Source organism: Loxodonta africana, chromosome 9 (genome assembly GCF_030014295.1).
Source record: "Loxodonta africana isolate mLoxAfr1 chromosome 9, mLoxAfr1.hap2, whole genome shotgun sequence".
Lineage (NCBI taxonomy): Eukaryota > Metazoa > Chordata > Mammalia > Proboscidea > Elephantidae > Loxodonta > Loxodonta africana.
In genome coordinates, this window is record NC_087350.1 from 33,840,936 (window position 1) to 33,863,009 (window position 22,074).

The 22,074-nt window shown below is 41.8% G+C and overlaps 1 protein-coding gene across 2 annotated transcripts in view; it reads right to left on the bottom strand.

Moving 5' to 3' along the window:
- Nucleotides 1-22,074, bottom strand: part of GCNT1 (glucosaminyl (N-acetyl) transferase 1) — a 47,738-nt gene that overhangs the window by 19,921 nt on the left and 5,743 nt on the right. The window lies entirely within an intron of this gene.

Here is a 22,074-nt window from a genome sequence, read left to right on the forward strand (position 1 = left end):
TAAAAATGGTTACCTCTAGGGCTACCGTAGGAGTTCCTGGGTGGTACAATTCGTTAAGCACTCGACTACTAACAGAAAGGTTGGTGGTTCAAACCTACCCAGAACTGCCTCAGAAGAAAGGCCTGGCAATCTGCTGCTAAAAGGTCACAGCCCTGAAAACCGTATGGAACTGTTCTACTCTGCACATGAAAGGAGTCACCATTAGTCAGAATCTACTCCCTGGCAACTGGTTGAGGACTATGCTATCCAGCGGAGTAGGAACTAGTCACTTGTGGCTACTGAGCCCTTGAAATGTGGCTAGTCTGATGAAGGAACTCCCATTTTTTATTTTAATTAATTGAAATTAAATATAAAAACTGAAACAGCATAAACTATCTCTCCATTAAACACAGCTTGATTGTTTTAGTAAGTGTTACGGATTAAATTATATCTCCCGAAAAGAAATGTGGAAGTCCTAATCCCTATAACCTGTAAATATGACCCTGTTTAGAAGCAGGCATTTTTTGTTACGTTAACGAGGCCATAGCAGAGTAGGGTGGGTCCGAAACTTAATCACTTCTGAGTAAAAAGTTAATCACTTCTGAGTGATGTCTTATCAAAAGAGCAGAATAAACAAAGAGATACACTCACAGGGGGAAGCCAGACACGATATGAAGATTCAGTCTACAAGCAAAGGAACACCAGGACATCAGAAACTAAGACAGAGGTCCACAGAAGGAATCAACATGGCTAAGACACTGATTTGCACTTTTGGCTTTCATAACTGTGAGAAAATATCTGTTCTTTAAAGCCACGCATTTGTAGTATTTTTCACTACAGCAGCACAAGGTAACTAAGGCAGTAGCACTACATTTCACTTTAAAGGCCGTACTGTGTAAGGAATCACTGTGGTATTACAATACATGTATCAGGCTATCAGGGATATGTAGCATTTTAATACCTCACTAATAACTTCTCAGGTTGCTTACATATTAAAATGATATAATATTTTATATAATGGGTTATTAAAATAGTATTAAATTAATTTCAACTATTTCTTTTTTCCTCTATTAAGATGCAGTTACCAGAAAATTACACATGTGGCTTACATTAATTTCTACTGGACAATGCTACTCTATGGAGTAAAAATTCTGGGGGGCTGTTGAGAGAGGAATGCTGCTTTTCATAACTACAATTCTGTTGGGAGACAATTCTCCATTTATCCATCACATTTCTACGCATCTTGCAAGTGATGTAGTAACTGTCCTTTTGTTCCACATCATTTTTTCCAAGGATGCTTGGATAGCAAACAGCCTTAAAAGAAATAGCATTTCTCTCCCTACCAAAGGACAAGTGTACTTACTCTCCATGTAATAATTTTTTCCCAGAGCAAAGGGCAGGCAAGTTTACGGCCCACTAAAAAAAAATTTTTTTTTTTATTAAAAGATTCAGGTTCCCTAAGGTCAAGGTTCCTTTCCTGTAATGTAATCCACTACATGTGCCTCTTCACATTGTCCTGTGGGAACTGAAACTCAGGAAACCAACATAAAAAGTACTGATACCCTAACTACTGCTATCACTATAGGTAACAAGCTGTCCTTCATTTCTGGCCCAGGAGTCTTGTGTCTTCTGCCACCATCGATAAAAACTGCCGCAGTCTGGTTAGCTTTACTAGTAGGGTAAAACTGCAGACCTTTCAGTTACTGATACTCTTATAGAACTATCTGCCTCTTTAAACACTGTGCATTTATAACTCTGATCAAAATAAAGACTAAGTTTTTAGGGTCTTAAATGTATGGATAAAATTAAGAGGTATAAAGATGGTTCATCAGTTTTCAAAGATAACTGACATAAATCAAAAGCTTTAATAAGCAGAGTGTTAGAATTTCCTCTTCTCCACCTCTACCTTCTTTTAACAACCCCATTAAATGTTTAATCCAATATTGAGGCATATTTTATAATTACATAAAATTATTTTATAAAAACTATTTTATAATTTCTTCAGTGTGGTCACGTACAAGAAAAAAAAAATTGGTTCTCCATGTCTGAATGGGATTTTTTTTTTCCTTTACTCATTATACTATTTTGGGACAAAATGTCACTCACGTAATCAACACTTGCATTTCATTCATTAATGGAAATACTATTTGTTCCTTTCTTCTCTTCATGTAGTTCTCCCCTCCTAGGCATAACCAGAGCCACAAGCAGCTAGAAGCCTGGAAGAGGAATTGAAACCTACTCCCTCTGTCTACAGATTTGCAGGAAAGATGAAACATGCCCCAATTTATGCCACAAAGTGGAAGACTGCAAACCCCCTCAAGAGGAACAGAAAGGGGCTAAGAAAGCAAAGGAGAAAATGTTCCATTTATAGGGATCCAAGAAGGCTGCCTCAATTACAACTGACCTGAATCTCGAAAGATGGGTAGGATTTAGACATTAGAAGATAGGAGAATGTAGACCCGAAATTCTAGTAAAAAGATCAGACTTAATGGTCTGACTGAAACTGGAGGGACCCCAGAGGTCATGGCCCCCAGACTCTCTGCTAGCCCAAAACTAAAACTATTTCTGAAGCCAACTCTTCAAACAAAGACTAGACTGGACTCTAAGACGTAAAACAATACTGGGTAGGAGTGAGCTTCTTGGCTCAAGTAGACACATGAGACTATGTGGGCAGCTTCTGTCTGGAGGTGAGATGAGAAGGCAGAGCGGGACAGAAGCTGATTGAATGGACACGGGAATACAGGGTAGAGAGAAGGAGAGTGCTGTCACATTGTAGGGAGGGCAGCTAGGGTCACATAACAATGTATGTGTAAGTTTTTGTATGAGAAACTGACTTGAATTGTAAACTTGCACTTAAAACACAATTAAAAAAAAAAGAAGATAGAAGAGAAATGTGATCCCTACTTCCTATGCTTGCTTAGGAAGGAGAAGCCGGAAGTTAAGGAAACCTGAAAGGTAGAAGATACCACAATGAGCTATAAAAGCAGTTTTATAAAGAGGAAGTTGAGTAAGGCACAGTAGCTATTTGCCACTTGTGTTCTATAACCCTAAAGACCTCCTTCCCCACTCCTATTATGATACTGTCTGTTTCCCAATATGATGAAACACAATAATGAATAGATTAAAAACACATCCATGAAAGAAGGCTAAGATTTTGGTAAAGAAGTCAAAGGAGTGGGGATAAACAGGGCTTACTTTGTCTCTCACATACACACACACAGAGACAGATGATAAAAATGATCACTCATAATGAAGAATCCATCTAAGCAGCAGCCTGAAAGGCTGCAGAGACATTCTGTGCAGAGGCACAGGGGTCACCTGGCTCCAGGGTCAGCACTGCCTTTCCTGGATGGCTCCCCATCTGTTAATGAGCTTTGCCCAGTAATTATGGAAACATTCAAACCTTCCCCCAAGAGGAGGGAAACTGGGAAAAACCAAGACACTGTTCTGGAAATTGTCTTGGCAAATATAGGGCAAACGGTAAGTACACAGAGAACACAGAGACTACAGATTAGATTTGTTCCCTGTTCTCTGAACAACTTCCTTTCCTTGCCCCCAACCCTCCCTACATACACTAAATATGTGAGACTTGAGGCCACCGGTCTTCACCTGGGTTCCTCTTTAAACACCCAATGTTAGCTTGAAAGAATGAAACACAACCCAATAACTGGCCTGGGTTTGTCCTTTTCCAAGAACCTGGAGACATACATAAATGGAGTCAAAAATGAAAAGGGGGACCAAGATGAGTGTACCAGCAGGGCCAAATACGATCTATTAGAATGAACTTGTGGAGGGTCTCTCGTTCCTAGGGACGTCTCTTTTCCAGGCTGATTTGCCTGTAACCGTTGGCCATCACAGAAGCACCAGGGCTGAAGCAATATGACTTGAAGGCTCTGACCCCAGCTCAGGCTAGGGCAAAAGTAGAAATGATGACATGTAGGGATTCTACATGTGAAAAAGAACGAACAGATCTGTCTTGGAAGAAGTACAACCAGAATGCTCCTTAGAAGCAAGGATGGCGAGACTGAGTCTTACATACTTTGGACATGTTGTCAGGAGGGATCAGTTCCTGGAGAAGGACATCATGCTTGGCAGAGTACAGGGTCAGCGGAAAAGAGGAAGACTCTCAATGAGGTGGATTGACACAGTGGCTGCAACAATGAGCTCAAGCATAACAATGATTGTAAGGATGGCTCAGGACCCGGCAGTGTTTCATTCTGTTGTGCATAGGGTCGCGGAGTCGGAACCGACTCGACGGCACCTAACAACAACAACAGGGATTCTACCCATTACCATCAAGTTGATTCCGATTTATACTGACCCTAGAGGAGAGAGTAGAACTGTCCCATAGGGTTTCCAAGGAGCGGCTAGTGGATTTGAACTGCCAATCTTTTGGTTAACAGCCCTGGCTCTTAACCACTGCATCACCAAGGCAAAAATGGAAAGAAGGACATATAGGGACAGAGCTGCTCAATTCGAACAGGACTCTACAGGGGTATCCCTCAAGGCTAATATGTGTTTTTTCTACAGCAAACAAGTCCCATCCTCCCTACTACTGTTAGTACCAGTGCTTTCTCAACAGCCTTTACCCAATTTCTCTTTAAATTTAAAATTTAGTGCTAGAAATATATCAGAATTTACCCATTACATGTTTTAGACATTCCCTTGAAAACCAAAGGAATGTCTATTGTTGTACTTAAGTATCAGCATAAAAGCATTATATATTCGTAGTCAGGAAAAGCAAATCATTTTCCTGGCTCCATCAGTGATAGTTTTAACCTTCAGGGTTTTTTTAAATCTCTTTGTAATGATTAAAAGAAAAAAAAAAAAAAAAGATGCTGCTGGCTTACAACTTGACCAGATACCTTCAGACAAGGTGACAGAGTCAAGAGAGCATATTGCTCAAAAAAGACTTTTTAAATGAATTTCAGAAGACAGACATTGAAGGAAATACATCAGGAGTATACATATAGGTTTGAACCCAGGCTGTCTGAAAAGAAAAAGTTGAGAGTTATGAATATTTGGAGATAGAGAACAAAGATCATCTGTCTGACTCCTACTCAAAGGCCAGTATGTCTGTTACTGTCTACGCTGCTGCAGAGAGCTCCAGTTTCCTGAACGTATGAGTAATGGCTAGTCTGACTTTTAATGGGAAAAACCTGCCCTCTGAGGCAGTAAGCAGAGTTAATTTGCAGAGATTGGCTTCATAGACTTGGACAACAGAAACCTATCTATTTATGCCAACAACAACAACAACAACAACAACAAAAACCCAAAAGCACTACCAACAAAAACAAATGGACAGTAGTCTTTTTCTAAGAAACTCTCTACCTCACTACTACTTGCAGGCCAAAAGAGTATAAAAGACCTTATTGTCCACTTTAACATTCCAGAATAAAGAGTAATGAACTTTTTTTTTCTTTAATTTAAAACTAGGTAGTTTATAGTACTGAATAGAGTGCCTCAGTTTTATGGGATGAAAATTTTAGATCTGAAAAGTACTTGAAGTTCAGTTTGCCCGTTTTTAATTTTAAAGATGAGAAAACCAGGGCTCAGAGGTTACCTAGGTGGCTAGGCCAAAATGCACCAAGAACGATTCTTTAGCAGGGACACGTTATAGTGGCCCTGGTTTACCCCAGAAAGTCACCAAGCTACATGCAGTCACAAACCACCCTGCATGTCACACAGCCCATGGGTTCTGGGTTTTCTGAGCAATTCCAATTTCAAGTACTATAGCCTCCTAAACTGTTCCAAGGTCCCAGAAATTCTAATTTCAAGTGGCTAGATTCCCTCTTTTTACAGAGTTAGCCCCAAAATTCTGGGTCATACCACATGCATCTGGATTTTTGGCTTGTTAAATGTGATCAGACAAGTATAAACAGTTTTAATTCTCCTAGAATTCAGATTTCTGGGTCCATGGAGTTGAGGTGACCCACTCAGGTCATCTGCCCTTAGGTGTCCTTTTGAACCTGGAGTCTTTAAGAAACTATTTTCCTAAGGTCAACTTCAAGTCAAACAATAGCCTGGTTAGCACTTTAGCCTAGTTAGACCATTTTGCCTTAGGCACTGGGGGAAGACTGGGAAATACAGGCATGCCCTTAGTGACTGTTTCTACAAGACACAGACCCTGACAATGACCTTGGAGGGCCTTCCTGATAAGCTGACACTGACCTCACAATAAACATACTCTATTACACTAATTTTTGGTGTTTCTCTGTGCATTTTAGTTTTTGACAAGTAGGAATTCTCATTCTAAACTACTCACCATAAGGTTAATCATTAGCAAGAATAAAAAGTGCCCTCTCTGCCTGATTTCCTTCAACCTGTTCAAAATCCAGCTTGACCCCTTCCATGTAGTCACTTTCTAGAACCACAATGATTTTCCTCCTCCACCTTTGGAACCCAATATCATTTACTATTGGAGGTCACATAGCAAAACAAAAAGTATGAAGTCAATGCTTATGAAAATACCTTGCAGGGGAAGGGCCTGGCCAGCAAAACAAATACAGAAGGCGTGCATTATCTGCATAAAAATACTGTATTATGGTGGCTCCTGTGTTGCTGTGAAGCTAGAAGCTATGTCACTGGAATTTCAAATACCAGCAGGGTCACCCGTGATGGCAGGTTTCGACAGAACTTTCTGACTAAAACAGACAAGGAGGAAGTCCTGGCAATCCACTTCCGAAAATTAGCCCATGAAAATCCTATGGATTACAACAGGATATTGTCCAATATACAACATTTTTACACAAATAATGCACGCTGTCTATGTTTGTTTGCCAACTGTGCCCTCCGCCTGCAAGGTGTTTTCATAAGCATGCTATGCTTATTTTTTTTTACAGCAATATGTTAAAAAACACCGACACAGTGGCACTTATAAAATACCTTGCACGGGGGAGGGCGCAATTAGTAAACACATAGAAAGCGCACGTGATTTGTGCAAAAATATTGTAGTGCTGGAAGATGACCCCCTAGGCTGGAAGGCACTACACAATAGCTGCAGCAATGGACTCCAACACACCAGCGATCATGATGATGGCACAGGACTGCACAATATTTCGTTCTATTATACATGGTGTCGTCATGAGTTGGAGCCCACTCGATGGCAATGAACAACAACATTCCACTTTCTAATGTGTGGCTTCAGCAAGTTACTCAAGCTTTTTGACTCTTAACTTTCTCATCTGAAAAAATGGATATCTCAAGGTCCTCCTCACTGGGTTGAGTGGTGATTAAATAACCTATAAAGCACTTAGCACAGTAGCTGGTACACAGCAAATGCTCAATAAACGTGAGTTATCATCATCTCTCATTTCAGTCCTTAATCCCATATAACCCTGTCTACATGAACTACCCCGTACATGTGCTTTGGGGAGCTCCTAATAGCCTAGCTCTGGTCTTAGGCTTCCTCCCCTACCCACTGGCCCCTTCTACTGACATTACTCCCTGGGTCAAGCACAGGCTGACTTACTCAGTTGGTAAGGGCTCAAATTCATGGAAGGAAAAAACAAGTTCAAATATTTCAAAATGCACCCTTCTCCAAAAAAAAAAAGGTAGGGCAACATCTTGGATGCTTTTGTTAAATGTGCCTTCTAGGTCATAGTCTTCTCCAGATAAGGAAAATAAAATACAGTACTTAAATGTTCCAGATTATAGTGTGTCAGGGAGTATAACACGAATTCAAAGCACTCAGTGCCGGGTCTTACAGAGTGAGTAACTACACAGAACCGGAACGGGCTGGCCTCACTCTGGGTGGTGCTCTCATCCTGTCCTTGAGATTGACTTTGACCTTGCAAAGGAGAGGCTGGATTTGATTAGGGGTTCCCAGCTCCCGAGTGATAAAGTGGTCTGCTGTTCCTTAGAGGATGAGTGATGGAAGGAGTTGGGGGAGGTTGGTGGCTAACTGGGCTGTGTGTCAGGAAAGTGAAGGGCGATGGGAAAGTCCTGCCACAAAACAAACTACGAATACTGTGTCTAATACTAATACTGGGCTGACACAACAAAATACCACAAAGTGAGTGGCTTTTAAGAACAGAATTTATTTTCTCACAGTTCTGGAGGTAAGACGCCTACGCCTGAATCATGGTAACAGCAGGACTATGTTCTTTCTCTCCCTGTTGGTTTAGGGGACGATCCTTCCTCATTTCCTTCAGCTTCTGGCAGCCCTGGGCATTCTTGGCCTGTACATGGAACCTCAAATGCTGTCTTCTCCTTGAGTGATTCTCTTTCCATGTCTGCCCTTCTCTTTTTAAAACTGCCACTCAGGGGGGATTAGGACACCCCCTAAATTAAGAGACGTCAACTGGTAACATCTCCCAAGAAAAACTGTATTTTCCCAAACAAGGTCACATTCACAGATACAGGGGTTAGGACTTCAACATGTCTTTTGGGGGGGACACAATTCAACCTATGGCATACTGTATTTCCTCAATTCTGAGAACTATTTTTTCTCCTCATATTCACATTTTTTGAAATTGACATGCATTTGACACACTGACACAGTCACCTTGTTGTTATTACTTGCCGAGTTGATTCAACTCACAATGACCCCATGTGTGCAGAGCAGAACTACTCCACAGGGTTTTCAAGGCGGTGAGCTTTTAGAAGCAGATTGCCAGGCCTATCTTTCAAGGCACCACTGGTAGCTTTGAACTGCCGATCTTTTGGCTACTAGTCAAGGGCTTAACCATTTGCACCATCCAAGGAATCCTCTGCACACCTCAGAGAGCTAACCTATAAAATGCTTACTGCATTTGACGTATTAAAAAAAAAAAATCCTCATTGAGTGGACACTTCACGTGTTACAGAGTAGAACCGCTCTGTAGGGTTTTCTTGACTATAATCTTTAGGGAAGCAGATCACCAGACCTTGGGTGGATCTGAACCTCCAACCTTTAGGTTAGTCATTGAGCCCTTTGTACCACCCAAGGACCATATATGACACATAATAAACCCTTAATAACATTAGCAAGTCACTCATTACTATTGTTTATGTTGTCTCTTGTCTGAACTTTGTTAAAATCTTTGATTCACACTTAAAGATAACTTTTTCAGACCACAAAAATGAGAATCCATATTTTGAGTTTATGAGTAAATATGCTCAATTTAATTCCACACTGAGTATTTAGTATACAAAGCAGCTTTCTAGGTTCTGGAGGAAAAACAGAAACATAAGTGTTAGATTGAATTGTGTGCGTCCCACCAAAATAAGTGTCAATTTGGCCAGGCCATGATTCTCAGTGTTGTCTGACTGTCCACTATTTTGTCATGTGATGCCGATTGATTTTTCTATGTGTTCTAAATCCTACCTCTATGATGTTAATGAGGCAGGATTAGAAGCAGTTATGTTAATAAGGCAGAACTCAATCTACAAGATTAGGTTGTGTCTTAAATCAATCTCTTTTGAGATACAAAAGAGAGAGAGCAGAGAGACACAGAGATCTCATATCACGAAGAAACAAGAGCCAAGAGAATAGTGTTTCCTTTGGATCCAGGGTCCCTGTGCTGAGAAGCTCCCAGACCAAGGGAAGACTGATGACAAGGACCTTCTCCCAGAGCCGACAGAGAGAGAAAGCCTTCCCCTGGAGCTGGCACCCAGAATTTGGACTTCTAGCCTCCTGGACTGTGAGAGAATAAATTTTTCTTTGTTAAAGCCATCCACTTGTGGTACTTCTGTTACAGCAGCACTAAGTAACTAAGACAATAAATAATGCATACTCCCTGCTCTCAAGGAACTCACACAATGGTTATATGCTGAGCCTTCTTGGGGAAATTTACAGGCTTGGTCAATATAGCTAAAAACTATTTTTGGGACACTGTGTCCAATATAGATCTGAAAGGAACTTTAAAGAACATCTAGTCCTACTAAAATCACTAGTTCTCAGAGTTGCTACTAAGTCTTTGGGGTGGAGGTGGATTACCTGGTCCAATAAATTAAGAGAAATGTGGGCATAAATAAACAAGATTTTTTACTGCTGGGCTTCTTGGCCCTTAAGATAGCAACAACCAAAAACCAAAATCCTTTGCCTTCAAGTCGATTCTGACTGACAGTGACCCCACAGGACAGAGTAGAACTGCCCCATAGAGTTGCCAAGGAGCAGCTGGTGGATTCAAACTGCTGACCTTTTGGTTAGCAACCAAGCTCTTAATCACTGCAGCACCAGGGCTCCTAAAATAGCAATAGACACTGTAAATATTTAAAGACAGAGACATGGTAATTAGCATTTCTCAAACTTTTTGACCAAGAAAACTTTTTTGGAGGAGCGTATATTATCACCAGTGTCTTGGGCATCTAGTGCTGCTATAACAGAAGTACCACAAGTGGACGGCTTTAACAAAGAGAAATTTATCCTCTCACAGTCTAGTAGATTACAAGTCCAAACTCAGGGTGTCAGCTCTAGGGGATGGCTTTCTCTCTCCTTCACCTCTGGAGGAAGATTCCTGTCATTAATCTTTCCCTGGTTGAGGAGCTTCTCAGATGCAGGGACCCCAGGTCCAAAGGACGTGCTCTGCTTCTGGTGCTGTTCCTGGTGGTATGACGTCCCCAACTCTGTTTGCTTCCCTTTCCTTTTATCTCTTGAGAGATAAAAGGCGATGCAGGCCACACCTCAGAGAAACTCCCTTAACATTGGATCCGAGAGATGACCTGAGTAAGGGTGGTTGTTACAATCCCACCCTAATCCTCTCAACATAAAATTACAATCATAAAATGAAGGACAACCACACAATACTGGGAATCATGGCCTAACCAAGTTGATACACACATTTTTGGGGGGACATAATTAAATTCATGACAACCAGTATCACCAGATCATAAGAAAAATGTCCATCTAGTCCCAAATTAGTGGCTCAGTGGTGGAATTTTTGCCTTCCATGGGGGAGACCCAGATTTGTATTCCCAGCCAATGCACTTGAAGCGCTGTTGGTGGATGTTTGCATGTTGCTATGATGCTGGACAGGTTTCAGCAGACAGTCCAGACTAAGGCAGGCTAGGGAAAAAGACCTGGCGATCTACTTCTGAAAAATCAGCCAATGAAAACCCTACGGATCATATCAGTTCAACCTCCTCGTGCATGGAGTTGCCATAAGTCAGGGCTAACTCAAAGGTTGCTAACAATAATATAGTCCCAATTACACTTTCCTCTATAATACACAGGGAAGCTGAGGCCTAGAGGCATTAAGTGGCTTTTCTAAGATTAAACAACTAGGAACTTCACTCACGTTAATTATGAGCCCTTTTGTACTGTGTCGCTATGCTACGAGTTGGAATCTACCTCATACCAATGGGTTTGGTCTGGATTGCACTGCCTCAACTCAATTCTATTTTTTTCTTGGCAGGACCACCCATAGAATCTCAGATGGGAAATCTGACATTCCTTTGAGGACAGTGTAGATCACACACTGCTTCTCTTTTTTTATTCTCTCTCTGAACACAGATCAAATTCTATAATATCTCCCAAGCCCAAAAAGCAAATCGCTGCGTGAGTCAAACAAGAAATCGAGTCTAATTTCTTTTTTACATTCACATTTCATTTTTGGTCCCCAAATGGTATTACTACCTTTTAAGCCAGACTTTAGCCATTTTTCCCAAATCACATCTACCATTGCCATCAAAAACTGGTCCCTTTCCTAATGGGTCCAATTTAGCAGAGTACCATCCTCACAAATGTCAGAAATGTCCATGTATATCAAATAAGGTGTTTAAAGACAGTCATTTAGACTTGTTGTACATTTTTGAAAAACTATTTTTATAGCTAAGCCTTATACTTTCCAGAAAGTGGTAAGTTCTCTGATAAAAGATAATTAACATAACGTTGTTAGGCTGTCTATAATTAATTTTTTTTAAATACTTCTGCGTAGCTACAAGAAAAAAATGAGTTGGTTTTCAACTGTACCCTGGGGGACGGATGAGGTTAATGAACCTACCAAGAACACATTCCATTCTGGGTATAGCCACACTCCCGAACCAGCTTCAAATGTTTCAGTCATTTTAATGGCAGAACTAGGGGTTTTGTTAACTGGCATACGGATGAAACGTATTTTCCTCAATGAATTTAATGACTTTGTCGGTCAGAGTGACGGATGTGAGTAATGGGTTAATGACCATGAGATCTGGGGTGCACCATCTATGTGAACGGACTAGAGGTATCTTAAGAGGTACTTGCACACTTACATGAAGAGTACAAACCGGGCAGGTCATGTAGCCTGGACCTTCAGATGGTGCCCAGGCTTATTCTGTGTCCACCAGCTGATCTCAGAAAATTCTTGCTCACCTGCCTCCAACTAGATGGTCAGCTGAGACTGCTGCTAGAATGTTAACACATGTGGCTTAAAACACATCTTTCAGGGAAGGCCTTGTCAGAGGCCCTATAAAAGTTCAATTTTCCTAAGACTTGCTTTTATCTTCACCTTCACCTATTTGTACAGCTGCCCAAGGGGAGAAATGTAGCCCTCACCAATCTCTACCTGTTTACCAATCCCCCCACCCCCTCAACACCCCCAAAAGACTTGATTTTGTGGACAACAGCACTTAGATGGCTTGTGGCTGAGAGGAGAAACCACACCACCTGTGCTTAAATGGATTAAAGCATTTACTTGCGTGGAAACAGGGAGACTGAGCCCAAGAGTTCTGGAAGCTCCTAAATTCAAAGTGGCATCACATTTAAAGGAAGCTTATCTACACGTTTAAGAGAAATAAGATACACAAACCACACACACACACCCCGTATTCACACCTTTTCAGAGCTTTAGCACTTAATTTCACTCTAGTAGCAATTTTATTTTCCACAGAATGGATCCAAGAGTATATTACAGAGAAAAGGAAATTTTAGATTAAAGTTTTTAAGGAAAACAAGCTCCCAAATTGTCTTATTTATAAATAAATATACACATGTGGAGGTCACTTACTCAAAAGTTTTTACTAATGAGGTTGCAATTTTTTTTAGTACAAATCCTAAGAACAAAAATTTTAAGTAGCCTGAATATATTTGTTTAAAAATTATATGTAGGTACTACTGTACTAATTATGTACATTATTGTGATACAAAGAACTCTCGTTTGGTCTTTGTCTTTGGCTCCTGAAAGATTTGTTGTGTGCCCTCAAGTCAATTCCAACTCATAGTGACCCTGTATGACAGGGGAGAACCGCCCCATAGGGTTTCCTAGGTTGTAGTCTTTACGGGAAGTAGACTGCCAGGTCTTTTTTTTTTTTTTTAATAATATTTATTGTGCTTTAAGTGAAAGTTTACAAATCAAGTTAGTCTCTCATACAAAAACCCATATACACCTTGCTACACACTCCCAATTACTCTCCCCCTAACGAGACAGCCCGCTCTCTCCCTCCACCCTCTCTTTTCGTGTCCATTTTGCCAGCTTCTAATCTCCTCCACCCTCTCATCTCCCCTCCAGGCAGGAGATGCCAACATAGTCTCAAGTGTCCACCTGATCCAAGAAGCTCGCTCCTCACCAGCATCCCTCTCCAACCCACTGTCCAGTCTAATCCATGTCTGAAGACTTGGCTTCGGGAATGGTTCTTGTCCTGGGCCAATAGCAGGTCTGGGGGCCATGACCACTGGGGTCCTTCTAGTCTCAGTCAGACCATTAAGTCTGGTCTTATGAGAATATGGGATCTATATCCCACTGCTCTCCTGCTCCCTCAAGGGTTCTCTGTTGTGCTCCCTGTCAGGGCAGTAGCCGGGCACCATCCAGTTCTTCTGGTCTCAGGATGATGTAGTCTCTGGTTCATGTGGCCCTTTCTGTCTCTTGGGCTTGTGATCGCCTTGTGTCCTTGGTGTTCTTCATTCTCCTTTGATCCAGGTGGGTTGAGACCAATTGATGCATCCCAGATGGCTGCTTGCTAGTGTTTAAGACCCCAGACGCCACTCTTCAAAGTGGGATGCAGAATGTTTTCTTAATAGATTTTATTATGCCAATTGACTTAGATGTCCCCTGAAACAATGGTTCCCAGGCCCCTGCCCCTGCTACACTGGCCTTTGAAGCATTCAGTTTATTCAAGAAACTTCCTTGCTTTTGGTTTAGTCCAATTGTGCTGACCTCCCCTGTATTGTGTGCTGTCTTTCCCTTCACCTAAAGTAGTTCCTATCTACTATCTAATATGTGAATGCCCCTCTCCCACCCTCCCTCCCTCCCGCCTCTCGTAACCACAAAAGAATGTTTTCTTCTCAGTTTAAACTATTTCTCAAGTTCTTATAATAGTGGTCTTATACAATATTTGTCCTTTTGCAACTGACTAATTTCACTCAGCATAATGCCTTCCAGGTTCCTCCATGTTATGAAATGTTTCAGATTCCTCACTGTTCTTTATCGATGCGTAGTATTCCATTGTGTGAATATACCATAATTTATTTATCCATTCATCTGTTGATGGGCACCTTGGTTGCTTCCATCTTTTTGCTATTATAAACAGTGCTGCAATAAACATGGGTGTGCATATATCTGTTCGTGTAAAGGCTCTTATTTCTCTAGGATATATTCCAAGGAGTGGGATTGCTGGATCGCATGGTAGTTCTATTTCTAGCTTTCTAAGGAAATGCCAGATCGATTTCCAAAGTGGTTGTACCAATTTACATTCCCACCAGCAGTGTATAAGTGTTCCAGTCTCTCCACAGCCTCTCCAACATTATTTTGTGTTTTTTTGGATTAATGCCAGCCTCGTTGGAGCGAGATGAAATCTCATTGTAGTTTTGATCTACATTTCTCTAATGGCTAATGATCGTGAACATTTCCTCATGTATCTGTTAGCTACCTGAATGTCTCCTTTAGTCAAGTGTCTATTCATATCTTTTGCCCATTTTTTAATTGGGTTATTTGTCTTTTTGCAGTATCATGTAGATTTTAGAGATCAGGCGCTGATCAGAAATGTCATAGCTAAAAACTTTTTCCTAGCCTGTAGGTAGTCTTTTTACTCTTTTGGTGAAGTCTTTGGATGAGCATAGGTGTTTGATTTTTAGGAGCTCCAGTTATTTAGTTTTTCTTCTGCATTCTTAATGTTTCGTATACTGTCTATGCCATGTATTAGGGCTCCTGATGTTGTCCCTATTTTTTCTTCCATGATCTTTATCGTTTTAAATTGCCAGGTCTTTTATCCTGTGGAACTGCTGGTGGGTTGGAACCATGATTACCCATGGCACAGCCAGGGCTTTCCTGAAAGATAGCCCTTGGAATTCTGCAGCAACTGACCTTCCTTTGTCTTCTTAAATAGCCAGGCAACACTTAAATGTGTGCAAAAGAGTGGGGGCAATGCAGACTACCTGGTCAGCTAACCTTAGGAAGGGATGGGGCATGTATTACTCAATCATGCATATCCAATGATTTAATCAATCACGACTACACAAAAAGGCTCCAATCATGATTATGCAATGAAGCAAATAAACTGGCAAGAAGTCCCCAGAGATGCACCACTTTCCCCTGAGCAGGTGTTACTGCCAATCCAGGGGAAGGTAGCAAGTCCTTGGGGATTATGGAAGTCGCCAGGTGGTTATAATAAATGAGCAGCTGTAAGTATAAGTACTGTACCCGTTGGCAAGTCAATTCTGACTCATAGTGACCCTATAGGACAGAGGAGAATTGCCCCATAGGGTTTCCAAGAAGCAGCTGGTGGATTCAAACTGCTGATTTTTTGATTAGCAGCCTGACCTCTTAACCACTGCACCACCAGGGCTCCATAGGTACAAGTAGTCTCTGAATTCTGTGAGCCACTCCAGAGAAGTAACAAACCCAAAGGGGGCAATGACAGTCAGCAGGGTTTGCCCACGTAGACAGAAGAACTGAGTCCTTCTAACTTGCAAACTCTGACTGAGCTCAGTGTGGCTAATTCAGAAAAGGACTGTGTAGGCAGATCTTTTATCTTCTGTGCTCTGACCTGACCCCAGGTGGCCATAGATGAGAGGACCTAGCCCCAGCAGCCATGGATGAGACAGAGTGCAGCTAAGTGGCTGGCAATGAAGGCAGAGATGTGGGAAGGTGAGGCCTGAATTCATTTCTAGGTCAGAAATTCTAATCCTTATCAGGCAGTCAGTAATAAAGGTAGGATTTGTCCATCTTACCCCTTATTTACTGTAATTACATAACATAAAAATGGGGAAATGATGAAATAAGCCTATTTGCTCAATTATTCATGGAATAAAACTTCTTGCTCACTACAAATTATTGTTAATATTTTTAATGAAAGCAATGTATTAAATACACTTCATCATTTTTGAAAAGTCTTAAACATTTTGTGATATAGCAGTTTGAAGTTCCAAGTTCAGCGTTTTTTACATTTTGTTTTAATGGTTATCTGGGCTGACAGGGATACATTAGAGATCAAGTCCCGGGATCCACTCACCAATTATACAAAGATTTCCAGTGCAATTCAGCTGGTAAGGGCCAATCAATTGTCCTTGCAAACTGATCCACAGGTGTTGCATTTTTATAAATTTAACAAATGGATTAAAAACTCACTGATACTCAGAGATGAATGGATAAACAAAATATGGTACATACATACCAAAAACCAAACCTGTTGCCATTTAGTCCATTCTGACTCATAGCGACCCTAAAGGACAGAGTAGAACTGCCCCACAGGGTTTCCAAGGAGCAGCTGGTGTATTCCAACTGCTGACCTTTTGGTTAGCATTTGAGCTCTTAATCACCGAGTCACCATGGCTCCGGTACATACATACGAGGGACTATTACCCAGCCATAAAGAGAAACAAAGTTCTGATACATGCCACAACATGGATGAACCTTGAAACATCATGCTGAGTGAAATAAGTCAGACACAAACAGATAAATATTGTGTGACCCTACTATAAAAGGCAAATGTACAGAGACCAAAGAGTCCCTGGATGATACAAATGGTTAAGCACTTGGCTACTAGCAGAAAAACTGGTGGTTCAACACCCAGAGGTGCCTTGAAAGGCAGGCCTGGTGATCTCTTCCGAAAGGGCACAACCTTGAAAACCCTCCAGAGCAGTTCTACTCCGCACACATGGCGTCACCATGAGTCAGCATGGACTTGAAGGCCAGTTAACAACCACATAGAGACCTAACGTTATTAGTGGTTACCAGGGGCAGGAGGGAGGGGGAAAGAAATTATTAAACAATGACTTAAGTTTTAATGAGGAAACAGCGAGTTTATATTTTTTAACAATAAAAAAAAAACCTCACTGAAACTCTTTAAGAGATTTTAAAACTAGACAGACAATTGTTTCCATGTTCTCAACTTTTTTTTTTAAACAGTTTCAGTAAGTCACAAATGCACAATATTTCTCGGCAGCATATTCTCATTACAATGAAAACATCTCCGAACAGTGATTTCCAAATGCCTCTCCTCTCTCCGTAAGTTTCTTTTGAAAAGCAGACACCCTCCATCTCTCACTGTGAGACCCTCACATTATCTTGTACTCACCCTCCTCCCTGAAGTATCCGTGCCTATTAATACCAAAACCCATTGCTGTCGAGCAGATTCCAATTCATAGCGACCCTACCAGACAGAGTAGAACTGCTGCACAAGGTTTCCAAGGAGCGGCTGGTGGATTCGAACTGCCGACCTTTTAGTTAGCAGCCAAGCTCTTTACCACTGCACCACCAGGGCTCCATGCCTATGACTGTTGGTAGGCGTGGCAAAATTGGAAAAGAGCAGCAAACTTGGAAACCCAGTTTTTTTGTCGAAGAGAGGTGCAGACACCTGTAAGCTCAACCGTTCTGAGTGGTGCAGAAGATGGTCGCTTGCCTTCCCCAGCACATTACAAAGGACTGGCTTCTACCACCTAAAGCAGCGACCCTTTCGCATGCCACAACATATATCCACAAAGGTAAGAGCTGAACCAATGTGGGCCAAGAGAGAATCAGTACCTCAGGACACCTGCAATCCACTCAGGGATAAGCCTAGGTACACCAGTCGAGAAATGCTCTGATTGAAAGCCCTTGTGCTTGTAAAATTAAACAACTCAATGATATCCTGTAGCCCATACCTATAGCATACCTCACAATATGCTTAACATGTGGGCAAGGCCCCACCTAGGTAAAAAACCAGCTTTTCCACCTTAGGGAACCATACCCACCATACAGGACACAAGACTGAAAAAGGTACCACTGGCAATCCTTACTTGAAGTATTAATACGCCTTAATTTCTTCCTTAAATCTTAAATGTTTATAAAAATTTTAGTGGAAATTCTCATACTTTGGATTGTCATTCCCACCCTGCTTTGGGTGGGAAATGTAATTTCCATCCTGCTTTGGATACCAATATATTAGGGCTCACGGCGGTCACAGCCTCATTTTCTGTCCTACAAAACTGACAGATACGGTAAGCTCTGGGTAACAAGGGCCGAAGCCCAGTATGGCAGAGTGGCTTTAACTGGGCCAAGGTCCACACCCAAGTCTGTGGCTCACTACCTTAGCTGCACACTGAAATCACTGAGGGGTTTTCAAAAAAATATCAATACCTGAGTCTCCCACCAAGAGAGGTTCAATAGAATTGGTCTTGAGTTTGGCCCAAGCATCAGTTTTAAAACCTCTCCAGGTGTCCCTAATGTACAGACAACATTGAGAACCACCCTGGACATGGACCTCATGGAGAGCTTGAAAAGGCCCTTTCCTCCCCAGGACCCTACGCTTCGTGGTTTTATATCCATCAGAAGGGTACCCTCAGCTGAACATTATTGCCTTTAGTCAAGGTCAATGGTGGGTAGTAATTTGTAGAAAAAGTAGTACAGGACTATTTCAGATGTATAGGGCAAGGCCGAATGGTAGTCAACATCAGTCATAATACTTTCCAAGGTGCCTAACACAAACCTCAGCACTATAAGATCCTCAATAAATATTTGTTGAAGAAATACCTGAATTTGCACACAAACACACTAAACCCAGTAGACGGCTTTGCCTCCTTCAGAGAAAAGAGAAGTCCTCACAATTACTGGTTCCCAAGCTAAGGCATCTCTATCTATTCTCTCCCTCTCTCCTTCCTTCCAAAGATCAATCCTTCCACCTATGTTCTGGAATCTATTCTCTCACCTTCTCTTAAACCTGGCCCTATCATTTCTTTCTTTCTCCTGTATCTTCAATCTCTGGACCCGAAACTTCCCAGCAGCATTAGAACATGTTCAAGTCTCTCCCATCTCAATTTGAAAACGCAAATAAAAAGAAAACCACTGGACCCCACATTTTTCCCCATCCTGCGTTTAAATTTGGCTTCTCAGTAGTGCTAACCAGCTTCTTCTCCTCTACCAAACACAGCGATCCAACTCTTCAAGGCCGCCTCTTTCTCTTTCCATTCTACACCTCTCTTTACATGATCATTTTTACTCCCAATCATTATTTCTACTCAACAGCTCCCAAACGTGTACTTACACCGGGTCTCTTTCCTGTGTTCCCGTTGCCTACGCCTTGTCTCCACTTGGATGTGTCACAAGCAAAACATGCCCGAAACGGAATTATCATCCCTCCGCCACCTCCTTCCAACCTGCAACTCCTCCAGTGTTCTCGAGAGCCTAATTGCTATCACCATCTCATCCCACTCAGCTATTTATGCCAGAAACTTTTGAATCATCCATATCTCCCTCTCCATCAACCACATCCAAATAACCACCACTTTCTGATTTTTAACTACAACTTCAATCTCCCTCTCTCTCTCTCTCTGCCGTTCACTTCTATCCAGAGCACTGCACTCTCCCCATTCCTAGCTTCGTCCTCTTCCACCTGGGTGGCATCCATTCTCCCCTCCCCAGGGTGGCCACATGTGACTGGGCTGTACCTGCACGAGGCAACTAGCTGAGGGGGCTGAAGCCTTTGGCCCTGGCCTAGCTGGTCCACACAGAAGGGAAGCCTTTTCATAGCTTGTACAAAGGCACCCTATGTGCCAGCAAAGCCTACCCCTCTAAATCACTCGCCACACAGCAGCTTCTTTTTTTTTTTTTAATTTGGGGAAATATAGGATCTGCACATCTGCAGTGCCAGGGATGAGCCTCACCCCAGGGGAAACCACCTTGGAGATTGTGGTATCTCCCCTGCCAGGTAAGAGGAGGAGCACCATTTTTTTTTTTTTTTTAAATAATTTTTATTGTGCTTTAAGTGAAAGTTTACAAATCAAGTCAGTCTCTCACATATACACTTATATACACCTTACTACATACTCCCACTTACTCTAGCCCAAATGAGTCAGTCCGCTCCCTCCTTCCAGTCTCTCCTTTTGTGACTGTTTTGCCAGTTTCTAACCCCCTCTACCCTCCCATCTCCCCTCCAGACAGGAGATGCCAACACAGTCTCAAGTGTCCACCTGATGCAAGTAGCTCACTCCTCATCAGCATCTCCCTCCCACCCGTTGTCCAGTCCAATCCATGTCTGATGAGTTGGCTTTGGGGATGGTTCCTGTCTTGGGCCAACAGAAGGTTTGGGGACCATGGCCACCGGGATTCTTCTCGTCTTAGTCAGACCATTAAGTCTAGTCTTTTTATGAGAATTTGGGGTCTGCATCCCACTGTTCTCCTGCTCCCTCAGGGGTTCTCTGTTGTGCTCCCTGTCAGGGCAGTCATCATTTGTGGCCGGGCACCATCTAGTTCTTCTGGTCTCAGGATGATGTAGTCTCTAGTTCATGTAGCCCTTTCTGTCTCTTGGGCTCATAATTACCTTGTGACCTTGGTGTTCTTCATTTTCCTTCGATCCAGGTGGGTTGGGACTCATTGATGCATCTTAGATGGCCGCTTGTTAGCATTTAAGACCCCAGAGGCCACAGTTCAAAGTGGGATGCAGAATGTTTTCTTAATAGAATTTATTTTGCCAATTGACTTAGATGGCCCCTGAAGCCATAGTCCCTAAACCCCCGCCCTTGCTCCGCTGACCTTCGAAGCATTCAGTTTATTCAGGAAACTTCTTTGCTTTTGGTCCAGTCCAGTTGTGCTGACCTCCCCTGTATTGAGTGTTGTTCTTCCCTTCACCTAAAGTAGTTCTTATCTACTATCTAATCAGTAAATAACCCTCTCCCACCCTCCTTCCCTACCCTCTCTCGTAACCACAGAAGAATGTGTCTGTGTTCTCAGTTTAAACTATTTCTCAAGATCTTATTAGTGGTCTTATACAATATTTGTCCTTTTGTGTCTAATTGCACTCAGCATAATGCCTTCCAGGTTCCTCCATGTTATGAAATGTTTCACAGATTCATCATTGTTCTTTATCAATGCGTAGTATTCCATTGTGTGAATATACCATAATTTATTTATCCATTCGTCCCTCGATGGACACCTTGGTTGCTTCCATCTTTTTGCTATTATAAACAGTGCTGCAATAAACACGGGTGTGCATATATCTGTTCGTGCAAAGGCTCTTATTTCTCTAGGATATATTCCAAGGAGTGGGATTTCTGGGTTGTATGGTAGTTCTATTTCTAGCTTTTTAGGAAACGCCAGATCAATTTCCAAAGTGGCTGTACCATTTTACATTCCCACCAACAGTGTATAAGAGTTCCAATCTCGCCATAGCCTCTCCAACATTTATTATTTTGTGTTTTTTGGATTAATGCCAGCCTTGCTGGAGTGAGATGAAATCTCATCGTAGTTTTAATTTGCATTTCTCTAATGGCTAATGATCGAGAGCATTTCCTCACGTATCTGTTAGCCGCCTGAATAACTTCTTTAGTGAAGTGTGTGCTCATATCCTTTGCCCAATTTTTAAATGGGTTGTTTGTCTTTTTGTGGTTGAGTTTTAACAGAATCATATAGGTTTTAGAGCTCAGGTGCCAGTCGGAGATGTCACAGCTGAAAAATTTTTCCCAGTCTGTAGGTGGTCTTTTTACTGTTTTGGTGAAGTCTTTAGATGAGCATAGGTGTTTGATTTTTAAGGGCTCCCAGTTATCTGGTTTCTCTTCGTCATTTTTAGAAATGTTTTGTATTCTGTTTATGCCTTGTATTAGGGCTCCTAGCGTTGTCCCTATTTTTTCTTCCATGATCTTTATCGTTTTAGATTTTATATTTAGGCCTTTGATCCATTTGGAGTTGGTTTTTGTGCATGGTGTGGGTATGGTTCCTGTTTCATTTTTTTGAAGATGGATATTCAGTTATGCCAGCACTATTTGTTAAAAAGACTATCTTTTCCCCAATT